General features: G+C 36.3%; 1 long non-coding RNA gene across 1 annotated transcript in view; it reads right to left on the minus strand.

Moving 5' to 3' along the window:
- Positions 1-10,607: 10,607 nt before the first annotated feature.
- LOC139827991 (uncharacterized) overlaps positions 10,608-12,381 on the minus strand; it is a 153,120-nt gene continuing 151,346 nt past the window's right edge. The window contains exon 3 of the long non-coding RNA XR_011739141.1: positions 10,608-10,740. This is a non-coding gene — a long non-coding RNA (uncharacterized lncRNA). The remainder of the gene's footprint in view (positions 10,741-12,381) is intronic.

The following is a 12,381-nucleotide window of genomic DNA, read 5'->3' on the forward strand; positions in this document are numbered from 1 at the left end:
TGCTCCTTCTACGCCTTGATCATCTATCAGCCTTACTCACTAGTTTCCTGATTCTGATGCATTTGAAAAAATGCTTTATTATTCTGTCTGCAATGTGTTTCTCTTTTTTTTACCCCCTTCCCTGTCTTGTGCTTTTGCATTTAACCTGTCAGAGTCTATCAGCCATTTTATGTTTCCCATTTGAACACAGGTTTACCTCTTGGCAGGATGTTTTCTTGCTCCTTACAGCCCCCTTATTCTGCTCTTTATGCCACTTCCTTTCTCATTTTGTTTTCCAAACGTTTTGATAACTATGTTAGTTCTGTCTGGTATTACACCCTTGAGTAGCTCCCCATCCTGCTTGTGAAAAAATAGCTTTTGTTTAAAGACAATTCTAGATCCTTTCAAATCTTAAGTGCTAGCATTTTAATTACTTATTTGTTCAGATAAGCCCGTCTCTTCTGCATGGGCTTCTACTATTCCAGGCACTTCCCTAACGCTGATTAAATTGTTCCCCTCATCCTTGTGGGCTCTCTGTCCTGTACTCCCAGCTGCACATGGAGACTCAACCTCTCCGTCTCCTTACTTGCGCTGACTTCCAAGTGGAACCAGGGGCTGAAGACTGGAGAAAAGGGCCAAGTACAGTATGAATCTCTCATTTCAGCCCTCAAGTGGCCTGTGACTGTACTGGATGTTGCCATTATCCCAGATTAGCTACCTGTGCGCAGAATCAGCACGACTTCGGTGAGATCGTTAATAAAGTGCATTGTTAAAGTGTGTTAATAAAGGCTTCTTGCACTGTTTCAGCGGAGCACTTGTTCTGCTAAGTGAAACTCTCGATGTGCTGATCTAGGAAGTGCAAGCCAATTGTATCTCTTGTTCTCAGTGATCAATATTTTTGCACTTTCTGAGTTCTTGAGTTCAAAGAGCAGAATTTTCTGTCATTGCTACTTTAGGGAGTAGAACCAGTGTCCACAGAAATGGTATAAGAGTTGATAACTGCAGAAGTAGGACTCATTTCCCTTTGCAATGGGAAGAAAAGTCCAAGGCATGACACCAAGAAATGTGCTAATTTTTGTCTACCTTTTCCAACCACCAAACCACAACAGCATCTGAAGATTTATATCAAAGGATTGGTAATGAGTTGTAGTCAAGTAAGTACCACACTACTGACAGCTCAACCTACCAGCCATATGGGGAAAAAGAGAAAACTTAGGTGTACAAAAGCAAAGAGCAGTTTCATGGTTATTAGAAACAAATCAGACCCTGAACTAAAGCCCATGCAGTAGTTTAATCAGCAGGGAACACAACAGCAAATCAGGGTAAAACTAATCTTTGTAACAAACATTCAGCAATCTTTCATTTGTTTCAAAACAGTGTTTTCCTCACTACTTTAATAGAACCAAATTAATAAAAATATTGCTATGTATTTATTAAAGGCTGGAAACACATAATACTACAGGAAGGATTTAAAGAAACAGGCACTTTCCCACCATCACACCTATGAATTTTAGGTAACTTTATCAATACTGTGTGCTAATTCTACTGCTCGTAAACAAGAAGCTAAACCAAATTTGTCCTGCTGATTTGAAATGAGTTATTTTCACACTCATCTCAAATGTTCTTTCCCTAAACAATCATTACAACTTCAAATGGAACGAAAGTTCAAACTCTCGTGTATTTTGTTTTAATGTGCTAGAAAATCTCTCGTGATATTTTGCATGCAAGAGCAGAGATTGGAGTAGAAGGGAGTAAATTCTCCCCACTAAATCTGACATTTGATAGATACTAAAATGGCATTTGTTAGGCAGTACTATCAGAAAAAAATAAAACCCAACACACACACACAAAGGAAGAAATGGGGGAAAGTACATTAGAGTCCATACACACAAAATAATTCATTGTGTTCTCCTCCCCATCTGGCTTTATTATGGCAATGAGTAGCTGAATAGACAGAACTGTGCTTTGTTGCTTTTATCCTGTTGTATTGTATATTTTATTTATTTTGCTGTGTTTTCAAGTCCAAAGCTTCTGAATACCAATAATTGCAACACCAGTAACACTTCCTGCAAAAGTTTTAGTCCTGTCAAACATGAACAGACTCTTTATTCATTTATTATAGTTGGCGGTACAGACTTCTAAAGCATTAATAAATTATGCTTAGTCTGTGGACAACAGTGCCTTTCCCTCCATCCTCTTACTAGTTTCACAACATGGCTTTTTTTCCTATTATCAATTGATTTACTTTTCAAACAAACACGTTACCAACCACCCTTACTCCCACTGTAGATACCTCAGCGGCCTAGAAGACATGACTGGGAACCTATGGGGTCCTCTCTTGCCAAAGCTGTTAGCCAAACACCTGGTAGCCATCTAAAACTGCCTACTTTTAGTCCAATTAATTTCTCTCCTTTCTGACACTGTTTTACAAATATCATCTAGAATATTGCTGATAATGCAGAAATCACTTCAGGCATTTTTAGTTCAAAAGAACTTCTCCACTGTTCAAAGACATTTCACTATGTAAAATTTGCTCAGACAGTTCTCAAATAAAGTTTAGATAAAATTGAAGCAGTTGATAGAGACAAACAGCTCCTCCAGAGCTTAAGCTGTATTGTTTTCTGGGATACTTCACTAAATATAAATTAAACTACTAGAAAAGCAAAAATTAGGGGATACTTCCTGTACAGCAAAGTGTACTACAGAGACAGAAATAAGGAAAAATATATCACATACAGATTAGAATAAAATAGTAATCTTTGATCTATTAACCCAGTTGCCTTGATGACAAGTCTTAAGGAAATAAAAACAAACAAGAAAGTAGAAAAGTCCCATTCTCTCAGTAAATAAACTAAAGACTTTTGAGTCTGCTTTAATTTAGAACATTTTTCACCTAATTCTTAATTCACATCTCAAGAAAACAGGCTTGTTTTCATATGTGGTAACAGCAGTTCCCATTAATACAGTCTTCTACAAGCAAAATACAACTATCAGCTGCCATTCAAAATTATTTATTCATGTTACCTCTATGAATAATGAATATAGCTCACCAAATGTTGAAGAACTTTAAAATGCTTTAGTACTCTTCAGAGCTTTGCAACAGGAAAAGTCAGAGGTTTAAAAAAATGCACTTTTAAGTATATATTTCTATTTAACAATGCTAATATTGCTCCTTAATTATTTCTTCTAGAAACAGAAGGCTATGATTATGTAATTACCAATAACTCACAAACCAAAACATGGTTATATGACAACATATACCCATGTTATGCTGAAAGGGTAGTTAAGAAATGGTCCCTCTTACTCACCATGATGGTTTCTGTTGTTTCTTCACTCATACCTGTATGTATTTTATTTATTTATTTTTTAGAAGATATCAATAGCTACTGGCATTCCAGCCAAAATGCAGGTACTGGAAGGTGGCATCAGATGGATTTTACACTATAGTTCTAAGGATGATGCAAAGGAAAGAACAACATCTGTTACATGTATGCCAAGCTAAGTGGAGGCAATGGCTCCAGTGCAGGGCTACTTGATAGCCTGGTTTCCATTTATTGCTGGGTCTGCACTGGAAAAATCCCAACTCAAGTTTGCAAGGATTGGCAAACAAAGTATCTGCCACACATTCACACTCTTCTTTAACTTTGGCAGTTAATCCTAACCCACAGAACATGTATTAAGTTCGCCTGACCTTTCCCCAAGCTTGGGACTATTATGCGAGGTGGTGCTTCATTCCAGGAGATAACTGTAAGCAATCATAGGGTTAAATCTCCAACCTGGCACATTCATGAAAGCACAACTCCTTTAGAGATCCTCAAAATTATAATAGGATGCCACAATAAAAATCCTATATGTGTTGCACACTCTATTCAAATACTCTTGCAACATCTTTTTGCCACATTCAAAATAACTCTGCTGCAGTCCAGCTACTTCTCCCAGAAGGAGCTGATGAGGTTTGTCATCTCTTTCTAACCTACAGAAAGACCAATAGTAAGATTCCTCCAGGGTCTTTGCCTTCTCACACTTTAGGTCTCCAGCTCCATACAATTTAAATATTAGGTTATTTTCTCATTTTATACCAGAAACATGGGTTTAAATGTTTTCCTGCAAACAGTAAGAAAGCTAAACAGCATGTGAACAAAAGGTTGAACCATTCCTAATAGACATAACCAATATTTTCAAAGATTGCAAATATCTGAGACATAGCTAGGCTCCAATATATCTGCTCTTATCTCCTTCAAGTTAATAAAACTGAAGGAACCAGATGCCTTGAGATTATTATAGATATTCTCTGCCAGTAATAATTAATCCACAGTAGGGAACTTATCGGGAGGGAGAAAACTGTAAAATTAAATTTCAAGTGCATACAAACTAATAATACATTTAAAGTATATTCCACCAGTATCACGTTAAAGTCGCTGCTCTGCCGTATTTTTTTTTAAAGAAAATACACATCTGATGAAGAGAGTTTCAATTAAATAAATCTTAGCCAGCCACAAAGACTTAGTCCTTCAAAAGAGTATCCTTTAAAAGCTCGGTCCCAGGTCAAAAATGTCACTGCAGAAGAGACAAGCATGCAAAACTCTTAGCATTTTATAGAGATTTAGATAACATATGGGCAAAACTAAAGGGATTTTTTAAAAGCTCAAAGAAAGGTTGTTTATGAAAGAGAAGCAGCGAGCAGTTTTCAGATTCAGAGCCCACCCAACTATTTTAAGTTTAGAGACCAGTCTTTGCTTTGGAAATAACTCAATACAAGCAAACAGAGGTTCAGCAACCTAATAACCAAGCATACATTCAACCCCTCGTAAAATCACACAGGCACTTTCCATTTGGTGTGAGTCTCACTCAGCCAGAGCTGGAGTTCAGAGCAGCCCCATTCATGGACCTTTATTGACATCGCCCGACTGCTCTAGATTCCCCATCTCCAGTTATCAAAGTTAACTGGGCTTCTATAAGTGATCCAACAGGAAAGTGCTGTGCTCAGATGGCTTTGTCTCTTTCGCCAGAGGCTGGAACCATGTTAAGAGACGGGTTTCTTGTTTTGTAATTGTCTTTCATCAACAGAATTCTGCTGCCTGTTATCATTAAATAAAAAAGTCACATAAATAGTCTTCTATAAACCCTGCATTTTAAGGATCACAAAGCCACACAACACTTCCATCAGATCTCTGCAGGATTTATTTTAGAAAAGAGATAATTTAGCTAATTTGATTACAGTCTCTATGGCTACAGGAATTGGAATAATCATATTTCACTTTAACTTTCCATTTTGTGTGTCAATATTAGCAGGAAAACTGTCTTAGGAAGAATTAATTCTTAATCATATTTAAAACAAAAATTCACAAAATAAGCCTTACTGATATTCCCAAAAGAATTCCTGAACTGCCTGAAAGAAATCTTCTCCCAATGACCATTACCGAATATATGAAGAGCAATAAGGTGTCATTTTCCTGGATTAAAGCCCAGTAATTCAATACAGAACAATATACCTCTTTCCAGCTGTTATTTGGCATATTCCCATTTGTACCTTCATAACACATTGACTAACATGGTGGCTCTTTTTACATTTCTGAATAAAGCAATTTGTGCTTCTGAATTTGTATAAAACTTTGGATAGCTTTAAACAAATGAGGGTCTAACACAAGCAACAGTATTTGCTGCAGTAACAGTTTCTGGCATTTAAATTAAGCCGGCTCAGTCAGTACTTTCTACTAAACTGTTAAAAAAGGGAATCTTTTTCCCATTTAATTTTTTCCTCTTAAGGTATAGGCAAATTTATTTCTTATCCAGATTTCCTAAGGAAAGGAGATTTACGCATTGTAACTGCATAACTTCAATGATTTGTAAAACCATCCGCAAATTTTAGTTAAATGCAATGGAAAAGTAAAAATTCTGAGGTATTGAAAATGCTTTTAAACTTCATAACATGTTCAGGGAGAGAGGCCCTTACAGTCCCCACTGACGGCAACGAAAGCTACAGAATGAACTTACTCTCCAAGAGCTGCAAAATTAGTTTCATTTTCAGACGTAAGTTCTACCTCTTACAGAGTGACTTGTCTTCTTAAACTTTCTGACTACCCCTAAAAGTTTACATCATCAGATGAGCACAGAGGTGACATCACATCTTCTGCTGCTTAGCCAGCAATTTCTATACAGCCATCATTACTAACTCCAGGTATTACCTGAAAGCCACTATCTGAAAACCTTCTGGCTGGTGCTCTGAGCAGTACTTGTGGTTTCAGTTCAGTTCTTAGCTATCAGATTTCCAGTCCTAATTGAATGTGAAACCTCAAAAACTTCCTTTTCGAGGCTACGTGCTAAATGAGTGCAAAGATGAATGCAATTGAACCCCCACGTGTACCAAACTCTCCAGATCAAAATTTTACATGGACCATCAGGAGCTTAGAGTGCTTCCAACATGTGCTCTCTGGATAAGTAGAGGATTTCTGCCTCCAAAGCTCCTTATCCAACCCCATCCACAAGCACTAAATGGGTTTCAATGCTGCTTCAGGGAAAAGCTCATCCCCTGCATCTCTGCAAACAGCCTTAGCTAGTACTTGAGCAAAAGAGTAGCACTAACATTTGATATAATTTCATCACAAGGAAGAAAATACAGGTTTAGTTCAATAAGGCAACCCAAGTCCGAAGTCACCCCTGGAAAAAATATGTCAGTGTATTTCATAAACAGCTGGATATGTTCTTCACCAAATAACTTACTTTCTACACACACACACACATATACCTATATATATAAATAATGGAAAGAATGCGTTTTCTCCAAATTTCTCTTTGAGAAGAGTGAAAAAATTCTGTCACAGATTAATAAAAATAAAAATCCATCTAGTTTATTCTCAAACCCCCAAACTCAGAAATACCCCCTCACATATATGCACATACTATCAGCTCAATCACAAAAGCAGAAAATAAAGCCCAAACTTCAACAGAATTGATGGAAGTAGTTTCTTTAATTTAATTGGAGTACATGCTGATTCATGGACAGTACTAGAGAAGACACACAGTTCACATTAGGATATCAGGATCAAGATATCTGAATCTACATGTGATGCTTCTAATTCTGGTACCTGCTATCAAACCACCTCTGCTGTAGGCAGAAGCCCTAACTCAAAGGAGGCACCAAAGTGACATACAGCGTGGTTCTTTTTCACAAAAGAGGTTTTCCCCAAGTCAAAATGTCTTTGGAAGCCGAATTTTTTAGCATCCTTCTTGAGATTTTCAAAGTGGTTTTTTTCAATTTCAGCCAGTAAATAACAGACTTCAGAGAAAAGAGTTCTAGCTGTGAGCACAATTAGGCCTCTAATAACCACATTTTCTATAACATTCCCATATAACATCTTATATTCTAATAGAGACTAAAATAGCATTACCACATAGTTTCAGGAAACATCTACCTCACTTCACAGCTGCCTTCTAGACCTATCAGTATCAATATTCAAATGATTAATAATGTTCAGAAACATCTGCTGACTTCTCCTAATTGCCGAAGAGAACTCGAGATGTCAGTTCTTCCTCTGCAGTTTTTGGTTAAGGAGTATTCAGCCCTGCATTGAGCCTCTACCATAACCTGCATCCTGGGATAAAGTTGTCCAAAATAATTTGTGGACTTAAGTAGTCTAGCATAGCTATAAAGACTGAGGCATTAACTTCAAACACTTAAGAGGTTTTTCGCTTCAAGCCGCGGTTTCAATAACTAACCAATATTTAAATAATTCAACTCAGAGATCATCTCTAAAATAAGACTACAAATGAGAAAGTACAAATATATTTAATTGGATAATATTTAATATGAATTGATTCAATTCAAATCTCATTTGTACAAGAGGACATAACACAAAAATGTTCATCAGCAGCAAAGAGTTCATAGCTTAATATAGGAAAATAAAAGACCACTGTATCTGAGGCCAAGAACATTTAATGCAGGGTAATTCACAATACAAACTAAAAAATGGGTTCCTAAAAACATTCCTTTAATACTAGCTACTATATTTTGCTCACTCCCTCACACACACAATTAACCTGGGAAACATTAGTGGTTTTTTAAGTCTTGATGGCTTCTTTATGGACCAATATATTTCTTACTATTGACAGTATGTCAGGTCAGTGATGTATGTTCAAGGGAATAAAAGCTATATTTAGAAGGCAAAAAGAACAAACTGACAAGGGGGACAACTGCAGCTACACAGAACTTATAAGAATATATGCAATATGTAACAAAAGAGGTCATCCTTGTTGGAATGAACTGTAAACATGAGAGCATTAAGCAAAGAGCTTACAGGAAAAGTCAAAGCAATGAGGTCACTAGGCTCAAGAAAACACACAGACTGAAATATAAGTTTTCCATTTTTCACTTTTCAGAGTGTTGTACAAAATCAGGTTTTTTAAATAGTTTTAACTCCTTTATTTAAAGGATAAATTTACGCATCCATGTTCCTGCAGCTCATTTTTATGCCTAACATGTACCACCTTCCTTTAGTTTCCTTCTCTCAGTTTTCAGGTGATTGCTTTAAACATCTTTCATTTGATTTAATTTCATTTCTGTTTTATAGTCTCATTTTCACCCTAATATCACATTTCTGTATTTACTTTTCTCCCAGATGCCTACATTATCTAATTTATCATGGAATTTAGCTTTTCATCCTTAAATCTACTGATGTGCTTTCTAATTCCTTTTTGCTTTCTGTGCTGCAGCCTGCCCCTTTTATCAGCTATCCCATCACTTTTCTGTCTGCCTTGTCTCTCTGAAATGACTCCTGAGAGACTGCTGACCTGCAGAGCTGAAGCAGAGCTCCCCTGAAGATCGCCAGTGTCTGGAGGAAAGAAATTACAGTTCTTGACATCTAAAAAGATTCTGTTTCAAGAGTATTCACTTTTACAGAACCAGAAATTTTACAGCACCATGAGAGTATTCTGTAGTTGCAGTTGCATTTAATATTCTTTTGGGGAATCTCAGGACTTCAAAAAGCCTTTGTGACTTGAAAATTCAAGTAATTGAATAATGAAAGGTGAATTATGAGCCTCTCACAGCACAAAAGAGAATCACAGGAGGCTGGAAGAATTCGGAACAACTAAAGGAAACAATGCTTGTCTACTGGTCCTCAAAAACCAGACTATATGGACATATGAAAGCCTGACGGTCAACTGGGTATGAAGATTTGTATAAATTAACCAGAGGATGGAATTTCAGTGCATGGTTACGTGAAATGTATTCCCAGCTATAATAAAGCCAAAGTTCAATCTTTAAACATAGTATATATTTGAGATTGCAGAGAGTTATGACCATGCCCAAAATACGACGAGAATCTCCTCCGATGACTTAAGATACACATCACATGTCAATAAATATTTTCAGAAAATATATTTAATATCCATCAATTCAGTGCTATAATTCTCACAAAACATTATTTTGCAACACTAAGAACAAAATCACCCTTAATCCTTGCCATAGCTTCAGTAACTCAGCTGTTAATCACAGTGTTGTGACACACATTTCTTCACATAAAAGAGTGAAGTAACACAAGAAAAAAAAGTAGTTAAACACACAGCTGATCAGAGATCTCATGGTTTTAAATATCCCAGCTTCAGGTTTGTATATGACTATATTTGTCAGTTAGCTTTCCCCCCACTCCGCCATACTTCGTGATACATAACAGCTAAGAATTAAATCCTTTCATTTTATCATCTGGCCATTCATTGTATAATCTATGTGCAACAGTAATCTTTTAGAAAGAAATACCAAGATAACATTTACTACAGGATCCAAAATGCCATTTGCTTATTTTCTACTTCAAAAAGAGAAAAGCAGACCCGGCTTGGGCATTGTGAACTCTTACCAAAAAATTAGATACCATCGTTACCCTTTATCAAACCAAGTAACCTAAAAACACTAAAAATGTAAAAAAAATATATTTACTCTGCCACTAGCAGCTGACATGTGCTGGGAGGGAACATGGCTCTATCAGTGTGCCCCAAAGCCACAGCTCACCAAGGAACCTGTTTACCTCCCACCAAAGCCAAAGGATGTAATAGAGGACCTTACCAGTATAACCTTACCCTTGGTTTCACATCTTGCACTCTGATACATCAGAAGCAAAAAAAAGACAATTCCTCAGAGAGATTCAAAGCCACAGTTCCCCAGTCAGAAACACACTAAGTCGACCCCAAAAGCAATAGAAGAAACAGGAATTTTAATGATGCTCACACACACACGCACCTCTCCTTTGCCATATTAAACAGCCTTAAAGCACCATGAAAACTGCTTTCTCTAATCCACTTATGAAGATAAACAATCACTGATACTTCTTCTATCCTATCAACATTATCCTTAGTTTCATCCTTCAAAGACCGGCACAGATCTTTCAGGTTATACCGCAATGGAATAAGAAAAACCATATATACCATGTTAACATAATGAAGTTGACAATGTTAAACAATTACTACCAACATTATGCTATTGGTCATGAAAATATTAGTTATTAAGTGATAAAATGCATGTATTTAATAATATATGCTAAATAAACATTTTAGAAGCAAGTGTTCCAGAAAATGAAAACCTGCAATTCCAAGCTAAAATAATGAGGAGTATTCTAGGATATGGGATCAACATCTTACCAAGATGGACTTGTTGCTGTAACTTCTGTCCCTAGGATCCACACTGTGACTCTGATTTTTGTCTCTCCTTTCAGGCTGCAGTGCATTTTTAAGTCTTCTGTGAATTGAGATAAATGCTTTTTCTTGAATGGCCTTTCAAAAAGATAAAAATAGTTCATGCTGTAAGATAATTTGTGAACCATGAATAATCATCCACAATATGCCCAAGGGGTCAAGCCTTGTATACTAACCAGTAAATTACATCTGCTTACTAATATTGATTAAGATCGTATGTTGATTTTCCTATTTATTAAACTGAAATGATATAGTAACATGTTGGGTTAGAGAATGAGGTAGAATAATGTAGAGAGAAACATCTCCACAGTATTAACTCCTTAATGCTTTTTCTACATACTGTAGCTATTTTTCTACAAAAACTTCTTCTAGGTGGGCAATTACAATCCTTTAACTTTCATCTAAGTTTATTAGGTATTAAGACAAATTATCTTGTGACATCTTGACACAATTTCTCCACTGTGCAAACAGTCCTAGCATGCTTTCAGCTAAGCATCACTTCTAATGTGGACTTCTACTTTATCAACTGTATCACAATTAAATGAAGAAAAAAATTTATATTAATCATAGCTTCCTGAAGCTTAATGATTAATAAAAGGGGAAATTACACTTTTTTCTGTTTACATTCAAACTTCGTTAAGTATCATGTTTTCAAGAGGTTTTTAACCTTCAGTGGGGTTCATTGCTACCCCTGTCAGTCGGATTTCTCAATTCTTTCAAAATATTCTATTTTCTGTATACATTATTACATCCTCCAAATGCATTCAGCATGGTCCTGACCAAGCAATCAGATACAACATAGCAGAAAGGACTGCAAAAGCTCCATGTAAAGCTTTCTAATCATTGTACTATCTCCTCAAAATTAACAAAGATCTCCTTCCAGCTGGAGGAATAGCATCTGTTGCCACTGCAAAGGCTGAAGCGATCCTAGACCACGACAAAGCGACAAGAGGACGAAATTACACATGGTCTTGCAAGGTTAACAATACAATACCATAAGAAAAAAGGAGTAAATATAATCTTCAAATTAAAACCATTGCATTATCTTTTGTAATACCATCTAATTTGCATGAACACAGGATTTGAGAAGTAGTTTCTGGTTTTGAACTGCTTAGGGTGTTGATCATTCCACTGTCAACACACACACAAAATCTTTCTCCTACAGCTAATATGAAACTGGAAAAATTAAGGGTAGACGCTATTAATCAATCTGGAAATGATCAACAGTTTATTCATCAATATCAAATCACTTCCTTGAGTGAAGAGAACTAGCAGAAAATAGCCATGACCAAATGCCTCAGCAAGGTAAGTGGGATTTTTTTACAAGTGTCAGAAGGAGAAAATAAAGTTTTCTAGTTATTACTACTCGTTGCTCATTGTCACCCTTAATCTTCTTAGTTTATCTTAGTTTTTTTCTTTCCATGTAAAGTGTGCATGAACTGTCACCAAACACTATTTATAACTTACACGACATGCCTGTAACAGAACAACTGGGGCCTTCAAAACCAGAAAATCCCAAGCAGTGTTAACTCAAGGGAGGTCACAGAAGTCTTTCACTACAAAAAAAATTCTCATAATTAAGCTCACGTTTTACAGCATGTGTTTAGTTACATAGTGTAGCCACAAGAGGGAAGCTCAACCCACTTGTTAACTATTTTTTAACTATCTTATCGAAGCCCAGACCACTCACAGACTAGGTTCTTCAGTTTACAGTAGAAA

This window comes from Patagioenas fasciata, chromosome 5 (genome assembly GCF_037038585.1).
Source record: "Patagioenas fasciata isolate bPatFas1 chromosome 5, bPatFas1.hap1, whole genome shotgun sequence".
NCBI lineage: Eukaryota > Metazoa > Chordata > Aves > Columbiformes > Columbidae > Patagioenas > Patagioenas fasciata.